The sequence below is a fragment of the Notothenia rossii genome (genome assembly GCF_949606895.1).
Source record: "Notothenia rossii genome assembly, contig: scaffold_99, whole genome shotgun sequence".
NCBI classification, from domain to species: Eukaryota; Metazoa; Chordata; class Actinopteri; order Perciformes; family Nototheniidae; genus Notothenia; species Notothenia rossii.
This window is the reverse complement of record NW_027639922.1, coordinates 54,090-74,820: the sequence shown is the minus strand read 5'-3', so window position 1 is coordinate 74,820 and position 20,731 is coordinate 54,090. Positions and strand designations below refer to the sequence as shown.

General features: G+C 41.7%; 1 long non-coding RNA gene and 1 pseudogene across 2 annotated transcripts in view; one reads left to right on the top strand and one right to left on the bottom strand.

Moving 5' to 3' along the window:
* LOC307027236 overlaps positions 1 to 10,738 on the top strand; it is an 85,814-nt pseudogene extending 75,076 nt beyond the window's left edge. The window contains exons 6-7 of the transcript XR_013810524.1: positions 1,358 to 1,886; positions 9,571 to 10,738. The product of XR_013810524.1 is annotated as an uncharacterized misc_RNA (transcript). The remainder of the gene's footprint in view (positions 1 to 1,357; positions 1,887 to 9,570) is intronic.
* On the bottom strand, positions 2,756 to 5,878 carry LOC307027237. The gene is made up of 2 exons (XR_013804573.1): positions 5,415 to 5,878; positions 2,756 to 5,074 (listed from the first exon to the last, which is right to left on the bottom strand). It is a non-coding gene; the product is annotated as an uncharacterized lncRNA (long non-coding RNA).
* Positions 10,739 to 20,731: the final 9,993 nt, after the last annotated feature.

Here is a 20,731-nt window from a genome sequence, read left to right as displayed (position 1 = left end):
CAGGACTTATGATCCAGGACCACAGCCACGACTCAAGATCCAGGACTCGCGATCCATGACACAGGACCGCAGGATCATCCATGACTCCGGATCCCGGCGTATATAGACACCAAAAAGAAAGAAATTTGGGGAAGCTGGGTTAATCGGAACATGAGAGTACACAGGTATAGACAGAGAGAAGGAAGAAGTAAGATGTCCCCCGACAAACTAAGCCTATATCAGCAAAACTAGGGGCTGAATCTAATCAGCCCTAACTATAAGCTTTATCAAAAAGGAAGGTCTTAAGCGCACTCTTAAAAATGGATAGGGTGTCTGCCGCCCGAACACAAACTGGAAGCTGATTCCACAAAAGTGGAGCTTGATAAGGAAAGGCTCTGGCTCCCATTGTACTTTTAGAGACTCTAGGAACAACCAACAACCCTGCATTCTTGGAACGCAATGCCCTAGTAGGACAGTAGGGTATAATGAGTTCTTTAAGGTAAGATGGCGCCTGCCCATTAAGGGCTTTGTAGGCGAGAAGAAGAATTTTAAATTCTATCCTGTGTTCTATAGGGAGCCAGTGTAAGGCAGCCAGAACAGGAGTAATGTGGTCCCTTTTCCTAACTCTGGTTAGTACACGAGCTGCAGCATTTTGAATCAGCTGAAGCGACTTGACTGACTTCTTGGTACACCCTGATAATAAGGAGTTACAATAATCCAGCCTTGAAGTAACAAATGCATGGTCTAGTTTCTCTGCATCGTTTTGAGGCAAGATATGCCTGATTTTTGCAATGTTACGTAGATGGAAGTAGGCGGTCCTTGAAATTGATTTTATGTGGGTGTTAAAGGATAAATCCTGATCAAATATAACACCAAGATTCCTTATAGTCTCACTGGAGGCCAAATTAATGCCATCCATAGTTAGTATATCTTTAGATAATTTGTTTCGTAGATTCTTCGGGCCAAGTACAATAACTTCAGTTTTGGTCGTGTTTAACATCAAAAAATGTAAGGTCATCCACGTTTTTAAGTCCTTGAGGCAGTCTTGAATTTTATTTAGATGATTAATTTCATCAGGCTTGATTGATAAATATAGTTGAGTATCATCCGCATAACAATGAAAGTTTACAGAATGATTCCTTATAATATTGCCTAACGGAAGCATATATAGTGTGAACAAAATAGGTCCAAGCACTGAGCCCTGTGGCACTCCATGGCTAACTTTGGTTTGCATGGAAGATTCATCGTTGACACGTACAAACTAAGAGCGTTCAGATAGATAGGACCTAAACCAGCCTAAAGCAGTTCCCTGTATGCCAACTAAGTGCTCTAGTCTTTGCAATAGGATATCATGTTGATTTGTTGTTTTGTTTTATAGGAAGAGACCTGCATAAACCCAGATAGGGTTTATGACGAGGGGGAGAAGAGTATTTTCGGTCAACATCAGTCTACAGACACGATAGGAAAACCACACACCTGTGACCGGTGTGAGAAGAGTTTCTGGAGTTCAAGGAATTTGAAGGTTCACCAGCGAACCCACACTGGAGAAAAACCCTACTCCTGTAACCAGTGTGAGAAGAGCTTTAGCCAGTCAGGCTATTTCAAGGTTCACCAGCGAATCCACACTGGAGAAAAGCCTTTCACCTGTGACCAGTGTGAGAAGAGCTTTAGCCGGTCATTCGATTTGACGATCCACAAGCGAATCCACACTGGAGAAAAGCCTTTCACCTGTGACCAGTGTGAGAAGAGCTTTAGCCGGTCAGGCAATTTGAGGACCCACCAGCGAATCCATACTGGAGAAAAGCCTTTCACCTGTGACCAGTGTGAGACGAGCTTTAGACGGTCATTTGATTTAAGGGTCCACCAGAGAATCCACACTGGAGAAAAACCCTACTCCTGTGACCAGTGTGAGAAGAGTTTCACGGACTCACTCTCATTGAAGCGCCACCAGCAAATCCACTCCTTTGAACAGTGGAAGAAAGAGTTCAGTGACTCATACAGTGTGAATCTCCACCAGCCTACCCACACTGGAGAAAAACCTGACGTCTGTGCTCCCTGTGAGAAGAGTCTCAGAGAACCAGACCACATGGGAGAACACCTTCACTAGTGCACTGAGACTGGTCAGAAAGAGTGAGATGGACTGTTTGACACAACTCACTGTTAAAAGATGTTGTGTTGATTTAAAAAAGTTGTTCAAATGTTCTCAATAATATTCAAATGCATGCACTTAAAGTTCAACTTGCAGGTTTGTAAAAAAAATAGATTTATGCTTAACCTTGTCTGAAAATTACAATTGAAAAAAGTTAATGCAGGATTTGATATGTTTTTCAAGACATAAGTGCAGGAATTCAGAGGAAAGGAGCCGTTTTGAGCTCTGCTACTAAAGAGTGCTTTTTTTTTAACGTCATACGTCAAACGCGCCATATTACGTCACATGGGGGAGCAACTTTCTCGGACTCGTTCTCTGCCCAATCCATGGTAGTAGTTTGTAGTGGTTGTGATTTAGTGAGCTGGTATTTTTTTGGTAATTTTACATTGCATTTCACCATTTTTCATCACAGCTCACCATCTGGTCTTGGCCATAGTGGAGTTTGGAGTGTGACTGTTTGAGGTTGTGGACAGGTGTCTTTTATACTGATAACGAGTTCAAACAGGTGCCATTAATACAGTTAACAAGTGGAGGACAGAGGAGGCTCTTAAAGAAGAAGTTAAAGGTCTGTGAGAGCCAGAAATCTTGTTTGTTTGTAGGTGACCAAATACTTATTTTTCACCATAATTTGCAAATAAATTCTTTAAAAATCAGACAGTCATTTTCTGGATGTTTTTCTTCTCATTTTGTCTCTCATAGTTGAGGTATACCTAGGATGAAAATTACAGGCCTCTCGCACAATTGGTGGCTGACTAAATACTTTTTTGCCCAACTGTAGGTATGGCCCTACAATATATTATTCAAATATAGCATGATAGGTCCACTTTAAATGTAATAATGTTATAAATATGTGGTAATTTAACAACACACTAAAGCCTACTGATTTCTAAAAGTGTGCATAGAGCCTTTAGTCTCATATAAGCTAGATAGAGCATCGCTTTGAACCATAAACTATTACTGTTGCTGAATGTACTCCATTGAGGCCATTTTACCATCAGAAAGAGGTTCCACAGGGGTCTATCCTTGGGCCATTCATATTTACATTAGATGTTACTATTAGAGTATTCGTTATTCTCGCGTCCAGGAGAGAAGCTTAGGATAAATGAGACCAATGGAGTCTCTGGCATAAGGTTCAAATGGGTACTTTAATTAAAATGGCGCGGTAATGTTACAGGCAGAAGATGGTTCTGTGGAAGAGAGAAGCTGCAGCTCCCTCTCGCAGTCGCGGCCGTGGAGAAGAGACTCCACACACATTTGTCTTTCCCGCTTGCATCCCCCATCGCTCCTCCTCTCTGGGGGCTGTGGTGACATTTGTGTTGTTTTTAACCAATACATTTAGAATATAAGCTTCCCTTTTTTTCTTGTTCCTGTTGAGAAAAATAAAAAATGAATACTGTGTAAATGAAATTATTGTTTTGCACATGTATATTATAGAAAATAACACTTATGTTTACATATTCCCTGGTTTTTTCAGGTCACATTTGATCTATATGATGGAGCCATTGGATTTGTCAATATAAGAAATCAAAACCAAACCATATTCTTCCAAACTCTCTGCTGTAGTCTGACCACCAGAAGACTATTGATGTGTGTAGTGAGTTAGGTAGAAATATACGGTATAATAGTAACGTTATTGAAGATGATGCCATGTTTATTGAAGATTTTACATTATAAATCTTCCCCAAAATTATTCAAAAGCACATTCTTCCAAACTCTCTGCTGTAGTCTGACCAACAGGAGACTATTGATGTGTGTAGTGAGTTTGGTAGCACTCCACTGTATAATAGTGAAGTTATTGAAGATTATACCATAGTTATTGAAGATGTTACACTATAAATATTTCCCAAAATTATTCAAAAGCACATTCTTCCAAACTCTCTGCTGTAGTCTGAGCAACAGGAGACTATTGATGTGTGTAGTGAGTTTGGTAGAAATATACTGTATAATAGTGAAGTGATTGAATATTATTGTATTCTCTTTTTTCGGTGTTGCACTTTGCAGACGGTCCCTGAGCACTCGTTTCTTCTCCGGCTGCGGAAAGAGACCAATTTAATGTGTCCAGCTCGGAAGACGGCGCATATTGCCTTTTTTTTTTTATCAACATGTGATTGTAGTTCGTTTTCAACCTTACCACGGTACTTAGGAGACGTAATTTGTGTCTGAATAACGTTTTGTTCATCAGTTATTGATCCGTGAAATCCGAATCTGCCAATATCGTTCTAACTTTACTCAACTCGCAGCAGCGCGGATTCGATCAATTGCTATAAAATAACTCTGCTACTACTACAGACGGTGTAAATCTATTACAGGTTGAGGTAGAAACCATGGTGGAACAGCTGATAACAACAGTGTGCAGAGTTTTAAAGCGATCAAGTCATATTACAGGATAAAGGAAATACAGTTTCAACTGCCGTTGCAGTTCAAATCACAGACTGTGTGAACGTGAAAATGAATAGAATATCCCCTCCCGTCTTCAGAGCAATCTGACTATTATAACATTAGCGTTAAGAAAGCTTACTTAAATATCTGCCACAACATAAGTAAACAGATCAAAGTAACATTACATACCCTCAGGGGCGCCGTAAGGGGGTGAAAAGTTAGGAGGATTCTAAGGGCCCGTGACTGACGGGGGCCCTGAAATGTTTAGAACATTAAGAAAAAATGTTTAAGTAACCTTTCATCAATCCTCAATAATTAACATTAATAGAACGTTATATTGATAAAGTACTCACTAAACTTACGATTAATTTAACTTATTTTCTTCCAAAAGTTAATTATCCAAAGCCTCTGTACACCCCCTTCTATTTACATGTAATGGTTTGGTCCTGCCTCCAAACGCGGTGCGGCACCGGCACTTGCAGAGAGTGAAAACATGTGAAGATGGATGCTAGTACTTAGCCTACACTTGTGTTTGTACGATGTCTCAACGACTCAAAAAGTCAGGCTCTAAGAAAAGAAGAGAAAGGAGAGAAAGACAAAGAGAGAGGGACTAAAGGGCGACAGTATCTCACCCAGTTTTTCACAAGAAAAGGTATGGTCCATTCCATGAGTCGTGGAAATTATTCTGTTAGCTAATGTTTTGTTTTTACTAAGCTGACATTAAGTAGACTACTGTTAATATCTTTACAGAAAATTCAGAGGTTTTTCATTTCACTGCTCTTTTAGCTGACATTTAAAGGTAGGGTAGGTAATTCACTTCAGAAACACTTTTTGTTATATTCCACGGAATGCTCTTAACATCCCGATAGCAATGAATATATTAAATGCTTTGACAATAAATACATACAAACATTTCATCTGTGGAAGCCGTGGCGCTTTAAAAAGCACGACCAATCATCTGAGCCGGCCCGGCTAAAATAACTGGATGGCCTACCTGCCTGTCAGCCTTCCATCTGTGCACAAACTTATATCGTGCCCTCGTTGGTCATGTGCGCGTTTGTGTGTGTTGGAGGAGGGGCTCTGTAAGGAAGTCTGAAGGAAGGGGCAGATTTTTTTCGGTTGTGTACTTTCAAATTCTAGTGCACTCGAGCTGGTTTTTTCATTCTTACCTACCCTACCTTTAATAAATGCAGGCACATTTTTAGCGCCTATTCATACTAAATCAGTTGTCCCTCCCCCTGGTGCCAGGACCAACAGATCCATCTCTAAGCTCAGCAGCTCTGTCCCCCCATAATGCTGAACCTGAACCAGCTTTTCTCCCAACTGAAGGAGGTGAGCAGCATTGTGTTGAATCACATGAAACTTAACATATTTGAAGGGAGACTATATATATATATATATATATATATATATATATATATAAAAAAAAAAGCTAAGATCTAATTTTAATTATACATTTCAAACACAGTATTTTCCCACATAGCCAATGATCTATATAAAACAAAAAACTGCTTTTAGTCTATTTGGATGACGGACAGTTTGAAGCGTTGAGTGAGTCTGTATTAGATAAACTACATGTTAATCGCGGACATTTTGGTTATGATATTAATACTAATGTTATTATATTGAAGCAGGGGTGGGGAACCTCCGGCCCCCGGGCCGTATACGGACCGCTAGACCATTTGGTACGGCCCTCGAGGTAATTTATAAACAAAGTGGCCTGTGCCTGGTGGTGGGGCCCAATGTGATATATTTTCATGTGGCCCAAAATCCCTGGCGGCGCCCCTGCGTACCCTACAGTCTGCGTCAATGTGTCCCATTATCACATCATATCACATCATAATGTATCATATATTTCCTTATCTGAGTCAGCTTACAGTGTCACATAATGTATGCAGAAGTAATATTTTAAGCAACACATTAACTTGAGGAAACACTCGAGTCAAATGTAATTAAAGTCAGATCCACTTGTTTAAAGTTTAACTTCTTCATATTTGACTAATATTATAGTTCAGGAAGTATGACGCTGCCCTGTCAGTACGCTTCTCCATGTTTGTGATTGGTCGAATGCTCCAGATACCACCCCTTTTATGTGAACGTGCACCTAAATAGATAGGACACGGCTGGCTTGAGCGAACGAGTTGATAGCCAGCGTTGTAGGACAGTTTAGCGAGAGCGGCTTTGTTTTGGATTAAGTCAACCGTATAACTCAAAACATATCCAGGATATGTTGAACTAGATTCGAAGTATAGACCCCAGGCCTCTGGTCACAAAGTCAACCTCACATGATGATGGGATACCAGTTTTCAAGCACAGTAAATATTCTCTTCCCAGAGTATATGATGGGACCAAGGTGATGATGTAGTGACATGTGATGACATGGTTTTATTAATAATACTTTTGCTTTTCAATGTTTACCATTTCAAACCATGAGCTGGTAATATTTGCCTTGATTTACGATATGTTCTCATTTGTTTTATCACTACAGTTTTTAAGCTTTTGTGCCTTTCCTTGCCATAGTGAAAATGAATGAAATGTTCTCACTTGCTTGGTTTCAAAACATAACAAATGCCATAATCTGTTCATTGGGGACCATAACTGCTATTTTTCATTGCTGTTGCCGGCCACTATTGCTCATGTAAACCTACTACTGCTGCACCCCCTGTAATCTCAGATGCACCCCAAGTCATTTTGTTATGGAACCGGGCCTGTACATGGCCATATACTAAACAAACTACAGAGCCCATTCCGTGGCTCTTTTGGTCAAAAAGGTTGCAGACCCCTGTACTAGGCCAAAATAGAGTCAAAGAGTATATGAGAGTGAGAGTGTGTTAATGAATATGTTTGGAGTAAGTCTGTAGATTTCCTTGTGTTTCATGTATAGACAATTTTAGACCACTGACATCATGATAATATATAATAATAATTCAAGTACATCCTTTCAAAAGGCTAGTCACATCCTCATGTAAATGTCAATGTAGCGAGTTCAGAAAAGTTATCGAGTTCATTTTTATTTATCGTACGATAAGTCAATTAATTGCTTATCGCGACAGGCCTATGCACACAATAACATAGTGGAAACAAACATGTGTTTGACTTTCATTAGTGAATGAAACGTTGTGCCCTTTATAGTCTGTGTCCAATATCGTGTATTTTTATATATTGTATATATATCCTATAGATATGCTAAGGTTCCGCTACTGACACGATAGCAGTCATTTAGTGCGCATATGTGTAATTAAACCCATGATATCAAAATCTCACTCCAGCCAGGTACCCAACGTTGGCAACCCTGATTTATATTTGTAATATATAGTTTTACCTCTTTTTAAAGCTGCATTTATTTAAAAAAATGCACAAACTAAAGCACAACAAGATATGTCTCTATATGTGTCAGATGTGCAAGTGTCTAACTGGATGGACTCTATCTCTCTTTGAGCTTTGTGGTAGTGATTGTTTTGTCAAATGAATGGTCTCAAGGTTAACATTTAGAAAAACACAAAATGTTCATTTTAATTCCTGTAGTTGGCTAATAAGTAATATGGTAATCTCTGTTATTGCAGATGGCTGAACTTCAGGTAGACGATAACACAAGCAGCAGAATGACTTCATCAGCAGAGGTAAGTTACTTTAACTTTTAAAATTGAAAATCCTGGTTAAATAATTATTCATATTTGAGTGAAAACAATGACATTCTGTGTAAAGTTTAGCAGTCTAGAGTCCTGTTGATTTAATTCTTTACATGGTTGCATTTGAGTCTAAACAATGTCGAAGAATTAAAAAAGCATTCGTCATACTGAGTGAATCATATTGGTTGCTAGGAAACATCCGGCAAAATCAATCAAAGATGTAAATAGGAAGTCACCTGTAGAAAATAGTGAGTGCTAAAGCTACAGTAGCATATACAAGGAGATGTTAACATCTGATCATTCACATTTACTCAGAGGTGGGAGAAGTACTCAGATCTTGTACTTAGTAAAAGTAGAAGTACCAGAGTGTAGGAATACTCTGTTTCAGTAAAAGTCCTGCATTCAAAATGTTCCTCAAGTGAAAGTATAAAAGTATTCTCATCAAAATATAGTGAAAGTATCGACAGTAAAAGTAGTCATTGTGCAGATTGGTCCATTTCAGAATAATAGATATGATATGTTTTATAATGATTGATCATTAAAGTGTTCTCAAAGCTGGTAAAGGTGCAGCTAGTTTGAATGACTTTGTATACTGCAGGGTAGCTTGTGGATTTACTCCAGGTGGAACTAAAGTCTGATTTAACACTTGATTATATTTCACATCATTCATCCACATCTGTAAAGTAACTAAAGGTATTAAATACATGTAGTGGAGTAGAAGTACACCATTCACCTCTGAACTGTAGTGGGGTAGAAGTACACAGTAGCATAACATGGAAATACTCAAGTAAAGTACAATTACCTCAAAATTGTACTTAAGTACAGTACCTGAGTAAATGTACTTCCTACCTCTGAATTTACTGATATAATGTGATCATTTAATTTTCATTATTTTCAAATTCATGGTGTGGATATTTTAAGAGCTAGTGATACCTGGATACTAAAACTAATGTATAAAACAATGAAACGAGTTTGTGTGATTCAACCCTTTTTAGTTTTTTGTATTTAGCTATACATAACTCTAACCTTATAACAGATAAAGTATGCAATATTCCATCATGATATTGGTTGAAAAAAACACATTTAGATTTAGCATGTTTTGAATAATATTTAAAAACATTTTGTCCGTGAGAGCCAACCCCTTTGTATTCATTTAAAAATAACAACAAATCATTCTGAATCAATCAACCAATCAGTGTTGTTACTTGTGTTGTTACTTCCGTCACGTCCATTTTTAACTTGCATCAAGACATTCATATGTGTCCGAATACACTTGTGTCACTTTCCCTGTTGATTTGTGGTTTTGTTTTATAGGAAGAGACCTGCAAAAACCCAGATAGGCTTTACGATGAGGGGGAGAAGAGTATCATCGGAGAACAGCTGGATCAACATCAGTCTACAGCCACGGTGGGAAAACCACACACCTGTGACCAGTGTGAGAAGAGTTTCTGGAGTTCAGGGAATTTGAAGCGCCACAAGCGAATCCACACTGGAGAGAAACCTTTCACCTGTGACCAGTGTGGGAAGAGCTTTAGCCGGTCAGGCTATTGGAGGATTCACCAGCGAATCCACACTGGAGAGAAACCTTTCACCTGTGACCAGTGTGAGAAGAGTTTCTGGACTTCAGGCAATTTGGAGATTCACAAACGTACCCACACTGGAGAAAAACCTTTCACCTGTGACCAGTGTGAGAAGAGCTTTAGGCAGTCAGGCCATTTGAAGTTTCACAAGCGAATCCACACTGGAGAAAAACCCTACTCCTGTGACCAGTGTGAGAAAGGTTTCACGGACTCACGCTCATTGAAGCGCCACCAGCGAACCCACTCCTTTGACCAGTGGAAGAAAGAGTTCAGTGACTCATACAGTGTGAATCTCCACCAGCCTACCCACACTGGAGAAAAACCTGACGTCTTGGCTCACTGTGAGAAGAGTCTCAGAGAACCAGACCACATGGGAGAACACCTTCACTAGTGCACTGAGACTGGTCAGAAAGAGTGAGATGGACTGTTTGACACAACTCACTGTTAAAAGATGTTGTGTTGATTTAAAAAAGTTGTTCAAATGTTCTCAATAATATTCAAATGCATGCACTTAAAGTGCAACTTGCAAGTTTTAAAAAAAAAATAGATTTATGCTTAACCTTGCCTGAAAATTACAATTGAAAAAAGTTAATGCAGGATTTGATATGTTTTTCAAGACATAAGGGCAGGAATTCAGAGGAAAGGAGCCGTTTTGAGCTCTGCTACTAAAGACTGCTTTTTTTTTAACGTCAAACGCGTCACATTACGTCACATGGGGGAGCAACTTTCTCGGACTCGCTCTCTGCCCAATCCGCGGTAGTAGTTTGTAGTGGTTGTGATTTAGTGAGCTGGTATTTTTTGGGTAATTTTACATTGCATTTCACCATTTTTAATCATGTGTCTTTTATACTGATAACGAGTTCAAACAGTTGCCATTAATACAGTTAACAAGTGGAGGACAGAGGAGGCTCTTAAAGAAGAAGTTACAGGTCTGTGAGAGACAGAAATCTTGTTTGTTTGTTATTGACCAAATACTTATTTTCCACCATCATTTGCAAATAAAGTCTTTAAAAATCAGACAATGTGATTTTCTGGATGTTTTTCTTCCCATTTTGTCTCTCATAGTTGAGGTATACCTAGGATGAAAATTACAGGCCTCTCTCATCTTCTTAAGTGGGAGAACTTGCACAATTGGTGGCTGACTAAATACTTTTTTCACTCCATGAGTGTTTTTTATTGGTTAAGTGGTCCTTGGTATGAAAAAGTTTGAGAAACACAAATTAATCAATTTTTTTTTAATAATCTTTTTTTATTTTTATTTTCATTTTTATTTTGTAATCATCTCGCGACCCCCACTCGGGGTCTCGCGAACCCCACTTTGGGAAACCCTGATTTACGTTAGTTCCGGATGTTGTCATACCAACTCACGTCTGTAAACAAAACTTATTAAAATAACTGTACCTTCATTTAATATTCAGCAACAGTAATATCTCGATGTCTATAGATGTAGTGTTAAAGTCAGTAGGCTTTGATGTGCAATACTCCGTGTACGCTCACATCTCTAGAATGGGGATATTAGGCACATGCTAAATGCTAACAGGAGATGAAGGATTTTCAGAATAAAAGCTTGGCATTAAGATTGTGCGAGAACTTCTGGTTTTTCAGAATAAAGCAGCATTTAAGCTAACGGTATGTTTAAACTAAATTATGCCATAAAACATTGATTTTAATTTATAACATTACATAACCTTTTCCAGTAGCCACACTTTCTCCTTGGACCCCTTCTCTGTTGGGGAGGTCTGTAAGGCTCTAAAGCAGGGGTGGGGAACCTTTTTCCTAGCGCTTTTCACAACTCAAAGATGCTTTACAGTATGAGGGAGGGTAGACAAACAAGGACAGGCAAACAAGTAAGTATAGTAAAATAAAAAAATAAAAAGGCAGTCAAGAGGAAGTTGATTGAGAGGGGGGGGGGGGCTTATGGGTAGACAGAGTTGAAAATATGTGTTTTGAGGCGGGACTAAAAGACTGAGGGACTCAGAGTCACGAACATCTTGGGGGAGGGAATTCCAGAGCCTAGGAGCTGCCACTGAGAAGGCTCTGTCCCCAAAGCTGCAGAGTGTGGATGTGGGAATGGATAGGAGTCCGGCTGCGGTGGATCTGAGGGACCGTGGGGGTTGATAAGGAGTGAGAAGGTTTGTGAGATAAGGGGGGGCCAGATGGTGGAGTGCTTTGTAGGTGAGGACCAGAACTTTGTAGTTGATGTGATGGGAGACAGGAAGCCAGTGGAGGTCTTTGAGGACTGGGCTGATGTGATGCCATGATTTGGTATGCGTGAGGAGACGTGCAGCTGCATTTTGAACCCGTTGGAGTCTGTTGAGGGATGTAGTGCTGATGCCGTAAAGAAGAAAGTTGCAGAAGTCAAGGCGGGAGGAAATGAAGGCATGGATTAGTCGTTCGGCTGCGGGTCGGGTGAGAGACAGTGGCGGCGCCAGAGATTTTCTCTAGGGGGTGCTGTGGGGTAGCTTGACGTTTCATAGAGGGTGCTTAAACATTAAGGGTTTCCCATTAATGCACCAGCGCTACAGTTGAATTTTCTACTGCAACACTCCCCACACGCACACACAGTGTACCCGCGACTGTTACAATGAAGGCTCGGTAATCAGCTCACGGCATAGGTGTAAGCAGGGGTAAAGTGCTATTTTTACAAGTGGGGAGCGGACCTCACCTCCTCTAGGAGGGTCCTCACCTCCTCTAGTGGGGTCCGGTAAGATTTTTTTTTAAATATTAAAGTTAAAGGCATCAATCTGGTGCACTTTGAGAGCAAAATGAAGAGATCTATGGATACATCTCTCAACATACATATGAAACAGAACTGTAAACTGATTTTCTATTTCTTTATAGATATTTTACAAATCACTCCCCTTTTAAAACAAACCGTTTGAGACCCACTGAGATAACTAGACTAAAGTTAACTATCTAAACACTGAGAGTCCTTTACTTCACCTGAGCTGAGGTTATCTGAGACTCTCAGTCTGACAGGAGAGAGTTCTCCCTCCACCTTGTTGTTGAAAAAGCTCCTTATATCCGTTAGCTTGGCTAGCTAGCACCAGATGCTAACCACAACGATCTCCGGTAGATACCCACCGGTGCGCGAGCTCTCTCTCTCGCTCGCTTGCGCACGCACACAAAATGGCTCGTGCCACACACACACAGAGCAGAGCTTGAATGAAACACAGAGACCCAGAAGTAAGCTACTTGTACTCACGAGGCCTATTATGTGCAGAATACCTCTCGCTTTCAGTTGGTTTTGATTGAGTGTCCACACATGGACGTTTAAGGACTAAAAAACGATCCATTTGTCACTCTGCTGTTAGCAAATAATTTGGGGCTCCAGCTAACTGGAAGTCACTCAAGTGTCACTAAGTAATTTAGCCTATGGGTAGGTCAAAAATGTAATGGGTTCTGGCCATTGGCCTAATCATATCACCTGTGTTGGCTTTATGTTTTTGGTCAAACATTTGTTTGTTTCACATTTGCATTGATGCAATCAATAATTTTCCTGATGTAATTTAATAAAAATAATAATAATAATTTTCGGGGAAAAAAAAACAACCACATATTTATTGGGGGTGCTTAGAGGGTGCTTTGGCAATCCTGGGGGGTGCGTCAGCACCCCCTAGCTCCCCCCTGGCGCCGCCCCTGGTGAGAGAGGGTAAGATTTTTGCAATATTGCGGAGGTGGAAAAATGAGGTTTTGGCTGTTTGGCGGGTGTGAGGTTCGAGGGAGAGGGTGGGGTCAAAGATTACGCCAAGGTTGCGTGCCTCATTGGAGGGGGAAACAATGGTACCATCGATGGTGAGTGTTATGTTAGTGACCTTGCTGAGGGTGGATTTGGAGCCGATTAGGAGGAGTTCTGTTTTGTTGCTGTTCAGTTTGAGGAGGTTATGTTGCATCCAAGTTTTAATAGCTGTCAGACAGGCATCGATGTGGGTAAGGGGTGGGTTATGGAGGGATTTGGTGCTGAGGTATATCTGAGTGTCATCAGCATAGCAGTGGAAGTCCAGGTTGAAGTGGCGGAGTATCTGACCGAGGGGGAGGATGTAAATGATGAAGAGGAGGGGGCCAAGTACTGATCCTTGAGGAACGCCTTGGGTGACTGAGGCTGTGGCAGAGGAGTGGTTGGGGAGGGAGATGAAGTGGGATCGTTCAATGAGGTAGGACTGGAGCCGTCTGAGTGCAATACCTTCAATACCAATGTCCCTGAGTCGGGTGAGCAGGATGTTGTGGGTCACGGTATCGAAGGCTGCACTCAGGTCGAGGAGGATGAGAATATTGAGGGAACCAGTGTCAGCAGAGGTGTGGAGGTCAGTGAGGACTTTGACGAGTGCAGTTTCTATGTGGTGAGGACGAAATCCAGACTGAAGGGGTTCATGAAGCTGGTTGGTTTGGAGATGACAGTGAATTTGTTTGGCTACAATGCGTTCAAGAGTTTTTGAGAGGAATGGTAGGTTGGAGATGGGGACGGTAATTAGTGAGGGAGGAGGGATCAAGACCAGGTTTTTTGAGGATTGGAGTAACGGCAGCAGTTTTGAAGGCAGAGGGGACGGTTCCATGGGACAGCGAGGAGTTGAAAAGGTTAGCAAGATAGGGGCAGAGGACATCCCCCTTCCCCCCTCACTCTCATTGCTCCCCCCGAGCGCTGTACAATAGCTGCCCACTGCTCCTAGTACTAGACTCCTGGTACTAGGATGGGTTAAAAGCAGAGAACACATTTCACTCTGTGTGCTGTGTGCTCTGCATGTGTGACCATTAAAGAGGGTTTCATCCCTCCCAATTCTTCTTCTTCTTCAACACCCATATAAAACAGAATTGTAAACAGATTTACTTTTTCTTTCAACATTTATTTGAACAGCCAGTGGAGGCAAAAGGTGACTGTACCCAAAACAATAAACCTGCTAGCTAACTAGCCTAAACTCAGTAACAGAATGTGGGCAACACGTTCTTCTCCACAGTCGCGCAACCTCTGAGTCAGACGTCACTTCCCCCTTTTCTATCCTACGGGTACAGCCGTACAGCCACTCCCCCTGAACCCTGTTTTCCCTACTGTATACACAAACAAACACTTACAAATGTGGGCCGGTAGGATTTAGGTTTTTTTTTTTTTTTTGGCGCACCGGCCTACAGGGGAAACTCCCGGTATTCTCAATGGCCAGTCCGCCCCTGTGTCATTCTGTCGTGTCTTGTCGTGTAAATGAGACAATGGGAGTATGTATGCGTTCAGAAGAATAGCAGCACACAGTGTTGTTTTATCTTTTTAAAATAAATTGTTGCCTTTTCCTGACGCCCTTCGTTTCTCTCCGTGTTGTCTTCGTTGAGCCGTCTGTGCTTGTGGCTCGGCCTATGCATTCTGTCATACCTGAAAATATGTGTGTCATTTCATTGTAATTTAGTGCTTCATATCAGTTTTTCACAGTCTGCTTAATCCTACAATTAAACTTCTCAAATCAGTGAAATGTCTAACTCATGTCCCCATTGGCTACTCGGTTTTTGAGTTACAGCCCAGTCCTCCAGCGGTGCGGTAGCTGAGTATGGATAGAACACCCGCAGAAGAGCCAGCATTTCAATTATTATAATACTACAAGTGAAAATATATGTAAGTATTAATCATTTGTGTTGTTTGTGCTGTACTACATGGTCTGTTGCTTTATTGTGTTAAGTGAAAAGTAAAGAAAAGCTGTCCTATGAAAGTTAGCTTTTGCTAACTTTAGATCCATAACAATGCAAGCTAGTAGCCTAATAGCAGGGACAGTTAGCTACATAGCTAGCAGTGAGTGAGCGTTCAGACACCAGCGCACACAATCAAACGGACTCGTGTGCCTGACTCTACCAACAGGCTTTCATGATTCTGTTTAAATATGCATGTATAAACCATGATAGCTTATTTTATTAACACGCTAATTTGATATGAAAATCAATGGAGGCTGAGTTAACTTTGTTGGAAAACGTACCGTCCACGATGCCCCTGAGCGGTGTTTTATTTGGACGCAACCCTCAGCTCACCTGATGATCTGCTCAACCACCTCAACTCCACCCTACTCACCTCCCCCAACACTTTAGCCCCCCTCAAAAATAAAACTGTTACTTTCAAGACCTCCTCACCCTGGTTCACACCCGCACTGCGAGGCCACCAACTTGAACGTCTTTCAAAGAAATCATCCCTCACACTCCATTACATAAGCTACAAACTCCATCTCAATGCATACAGAGATGCTCTTATTGCCGCTAAATCTGCCTACCTCTCCAACATCTTCACTGACCCCTCCTGTAACCCCAGGACCCTCTTCTCCACAATCAACAAGCTCTTCAAACCCCGTGCTGATAACCTCCCTACTTCTACTTCCGCTACTTGCAGCTCATTCCTCCAGTTTTTCGCAGACAAAATTAACGCCATTAACCACTCCTTCTCAGCTCCATCTGATATACAAGCATCTCCCCCAACCTCCACCGCTACCATTTCTCCCCCCATCTCCCTTGACCTCCTGACTCCTCCTCCCCAGCGCCGCCTTTCCCAGTTCAACCTCGTTACCCCACTTGAAATACTCCATCTGATCGGTTCCTCAAATCCCACAACCTGCTCCCTTGACCCTCTACCCACTCCTCTCCTGAAGTCCTGCCTCCCCGTCCTCTGCCCCTATCTTGCTAACCTTTTCAACTCCTCACTGTCCCATGGAACCGTCCCCTCTGCCTTCAAAACTGCTGCCGTTACTCCAATCCTCAAAAAACCTGGTCTTGATCCCTCCTCCCTCACTAATTACCGCCCCATCTCCAACCTACCATTCCTCTCAAAAACTCTTGAACGCATTGTAGCCAAACAAATTCACTGCCATCTCCAAACCAACCAGCTTCATGAACCCCTTCAGTCTGGATTTCGTCCTCACCACATAGAAACTGCACTCGTCAAAGTCCTCACTGACCTCCTCACCTCAGCTGACACTGGTTCCCTCAATATTCTCATCCTCCTCGACCTGAGTGCAGCCTTCGATACCGTGAGCCACAACATCCTGCTCACCCGACTCAGGGATATTGGTATTGAAGGTATTGCACTCAGACGGCTCCAGTCCTACCTCATTGAACGATCCCACTTCATCTCCTTCCCCAACCACTCCTCTGCCACAGCCTCAGTCACCCAAGGCGTTCCTCAAGGATCAGTACTTGGACCCCTCCTCTTCATCATTTACATCCTGCCCCTCGGTCAGATACTCCGCCACTTCAACCTGGACTTCCACTGCTATGCTGATGACACTCAGATCTACCTCAGCACCAAATCCCTCCATAACCCACCCCTTACCCACATTGATGCCTGTCTGACAGCTATTAAAACTTGGATGCAACATAACCTCCTCAAACTGAACAGCAACCAAACAGAACTCCTCCTAATTGGCTCCAAATCCACCCTCAGCAAGGTCACTAACATAACACTCACCATCGATGACACCATTGTTTCCCCCTCCAATCAGGCACGCAACCTTGGTGTAATCTTTGACCCCACCCTCTCCCTCGAACCTCACATCCGCCAAACAGTCAAAACCTCATTTTTCCACCTCCGCAATATTGCAAAAATCCTACCGTCTCTCACCCGCCCCGCAGCCGAACGACTAATCCATGCCTTCATTTCCTTCCGCCTTGACTACTGCAACTCACTTCTTTACGGCATCAGCACTACATCCCTCAACAGACTCCAACGGGTTCAAAATGCAGCTGCCCGTCTCCTCATACATACCAAATCATGGCATCACATCAGCCCAGTCCTCAAAGAGCTCCACTGGCTTCCTGTCTCCCATCGCATCAATTACAAAATTATAGTCCTCACCTACAAAGCACTCCACCATCTGGCCCCCCCTTATCTCACAAACCTTCTCACTCCTTATCAACCCCCACGGTCCCTCAGATCCACCGCAGCCGGACTCCTATCCATTCCCACATCCACACTCTGCAGCTTTGGGGACAGAGCCTTCTCAGTGGCAGCTCCTAGGCTCTGGAATTCCCTCCCCCAAGATGTTCGTGACTCTGAGTCCCTCAGTCTTTTAGTCCCGCCTCAAAACACATCTTTTCAACTCTGTCTACCCATAAGCCCCCCCCCCCCCTCTCAATCAACTTCCTCTTGACTGCCTTTTTATTTATTTTACTATACTTACTTGTTTGCCTGTCCTTGTTTGTCTACCCTCCCTCATATTGTAAAGCGTCTTTGAGTTGTGAAAAGCGCTATATAAATGAAATGCATTATTATTTGTTAACTTCATATTTTTAATTTCCCTAAAAGATTTATTTTCTTCTCATATTAACAGTGTGGATCATTGAGACAGCGTGGCGTCCAGAGGTCTTATCCCGTTTTCCCACTTCCTCTGAGGGGACAGCATTAGATCCTAGGAGGGGGGGGGGACACTGGCTCAGTGTCATTTCATTTGACCAAATGTCTTTACATATACATTTAACATATTTTATTATTATCCACCTTTTTGTTTTATGTCCTTTTATTGAAAACATTCTTTGAGACTTCATCTTCTGGTTCAAATTTCAATAAATGTAATTTGTATAATCACTCTTTTGTCTTTATTCTACATGAACATGTTAGAGATTCCATTCAAACCTGTTAATTATTCATATCTTCCTCAGGCTAGGAATAGTATGTCGAGTTTTGAATGCTAAATGTATATCATGTTCTCACAGGATATAGAATGAGAGAACACAGTTTTTATCCATTGTGTATGAATGCTTCAGCTCTTCAGACCAACATAGTAAGATGTGAGCATGTTCCTAATTGTGTTGGTATGCAACCTAGGTCTGCTCTGTTTAAAAAAGCAAATCTGCCTCTTTTATATTGTAGAATTTGTTACATTAAAGCAGTCTTTAATTGTTTGTCCTAAACATAGCCATATATGCTTTTGAAATAATAATAGTATACAGTTTATATTGTGTATCACCTTTAGCTTGAAAATACATGTTTTTTTAATCTATAAAATAAATAGACAGACAGACACTTTATCAATCCCAAATTGGGAAAAAAATTAACAGCAGCAGTGTGTTCAGGTATTAAAATATTTAAAGTTGGAATAGTATAAACTACACAACGTAAGTATAATGCACAGCAATCCATAAGAGAAGTCCGATATGTTCGAAAACTCCCCAGGAGACACCGACACTAACGTGCCCGAGTGGACTCCGGAGTTTGCTGCATGAGTTGCACTGTATGATCTGTGGTGTAGTGGGCTGTCACTCAAAAACTGAGTAGCCAATGGGGACACACCCCTGAAAGTCCCGCCCACCTGGGACGTTTGTGTCAAAATCGAAAACAAAAAATGAGGGATCGTAAACGAGAAGAGCTGCAGCGAGAGCAAAAGTCTGATCATTGAGAAAGAAGAAACAAGAACTGCAAACAAAAACCTATGTTAAAACAAAGAAAAAACACTTAATAGTTTACATGATTACACAAATGAATTGTTTGCAATTTAGAGTTTTATTTTTTAAATGTATTTTATTTTTTATTTTAAACTCATAGTTTTGCTTTATTCTGAGAAAGTGTTGCTTTATTTATCTTTATGATACAAAACTAATCCCATAGTTTTAGTGCCTGATATACAGAGATGGGGTCGTTACTAAAAAAAAGTAATATATTACATATTACTTTAAAAAAGCAATATATTACACTACTTCGTTACTCTCTACATAAAGTAACTCGTTACTTTACTCGCAGGGCCGGCCCGCCCTTCCCTACAGGCAGATCACGCAGACTGCTAAAGTTTCAAATGTTCTCTTTAGTTCAGTTTCCATTGTCGCATAAGACTGATCCAGATAGCTCCTGAATGTTTTCCTATCTGACCATGGCTGTCCTCTGTCTCCTGCTATCTGTATTTTGCGCAGTATATCTCTGAACGATGGTGATTCCACTGTGCAAATGGGCAACATTTCCTCTACTATGAAGGATGCTACAAGCCTGTCCATCTCTGCTTTGGTTACCGGTCCTCCAACTTCTAATTTGTGTTGCTTCGGAGTCGACGGCGGCGCACCCACAACATCCTCACTCTGGGTTCGGGGGTCCTTAGCTATTAGCTTCACCTTAGCATGTGTTCTTTGCAGGTGTTTGTTGAGGTTTGACGTGGTGTTTACAGCAGTGGATAACAGCTTCTGGCCTGGAAATAGTTTGCACCTCACCGTCACATTCCTGTCTATTCTTCTGACGAACTCAAAATAATGGTCATACCCATACTTGTCAACCCTCCCGATTTCATTGCCCTCTCCCGGTTTCCTCCCGGGGTCATATTTCTCCCGCATTTCTCCTGATTTCCGACAAAATCAGATTGACTCAGGACTGTTTCCACTCGGACATTAATACAGCTACACCATTGTTTTGTTTCCATGGTAACACGTCTCTTTAGTAGCGCGCGCAACTGAAAGTGAGAGGGTGAGGCAGATAGTCACAGAAAACAGAACAAAAATCGACAACTACTCTACTCTCTGCTCACTCCTTTCCTGCCCACACTTATGCTCCATCAAGGATGGTGCTACAGGCCGCAAGGCATTGCACTTAGAACTACCATGTAAGCATGTTAATGTTAATCTAACAGCTCCGGCGATCCACTAGCACCCCCCCCCCCCCCCCCCCCCCATTTTGCATTTTGAAATGCTCCCGATTTCTGAGGTCTCAAGGTTGGCAAGTATACCTCCACCCCTCGAAAGTTATCGCTGACTCAGATATGTTTATGCAGTACTGTATGGGGGTTGTTCCCTATCTGTATTCAAGAGCGTGGTATTTAAATTTGAGAGCATACTTTATTGATTTCTTTACCTCGCACTCAAATAGTGCCTGCTTGCGCTTAGATTTGCTCTGCTTCTGCTCAAACCGTACGCTTGCACTCAGATATTGCTGCTTACAGATGTCCTGTGTTCCAGTTTAAAACCTTCTCCTCGCAGAACCCAGGCTGTTTCTGTGCGCTCGTGAAATGTCTGCTCTCAGATTTCTTCTGTGCGCGCTCGTATCTTTTGTGCAACAACCATAGACTGTATAGACAACCCTGTCA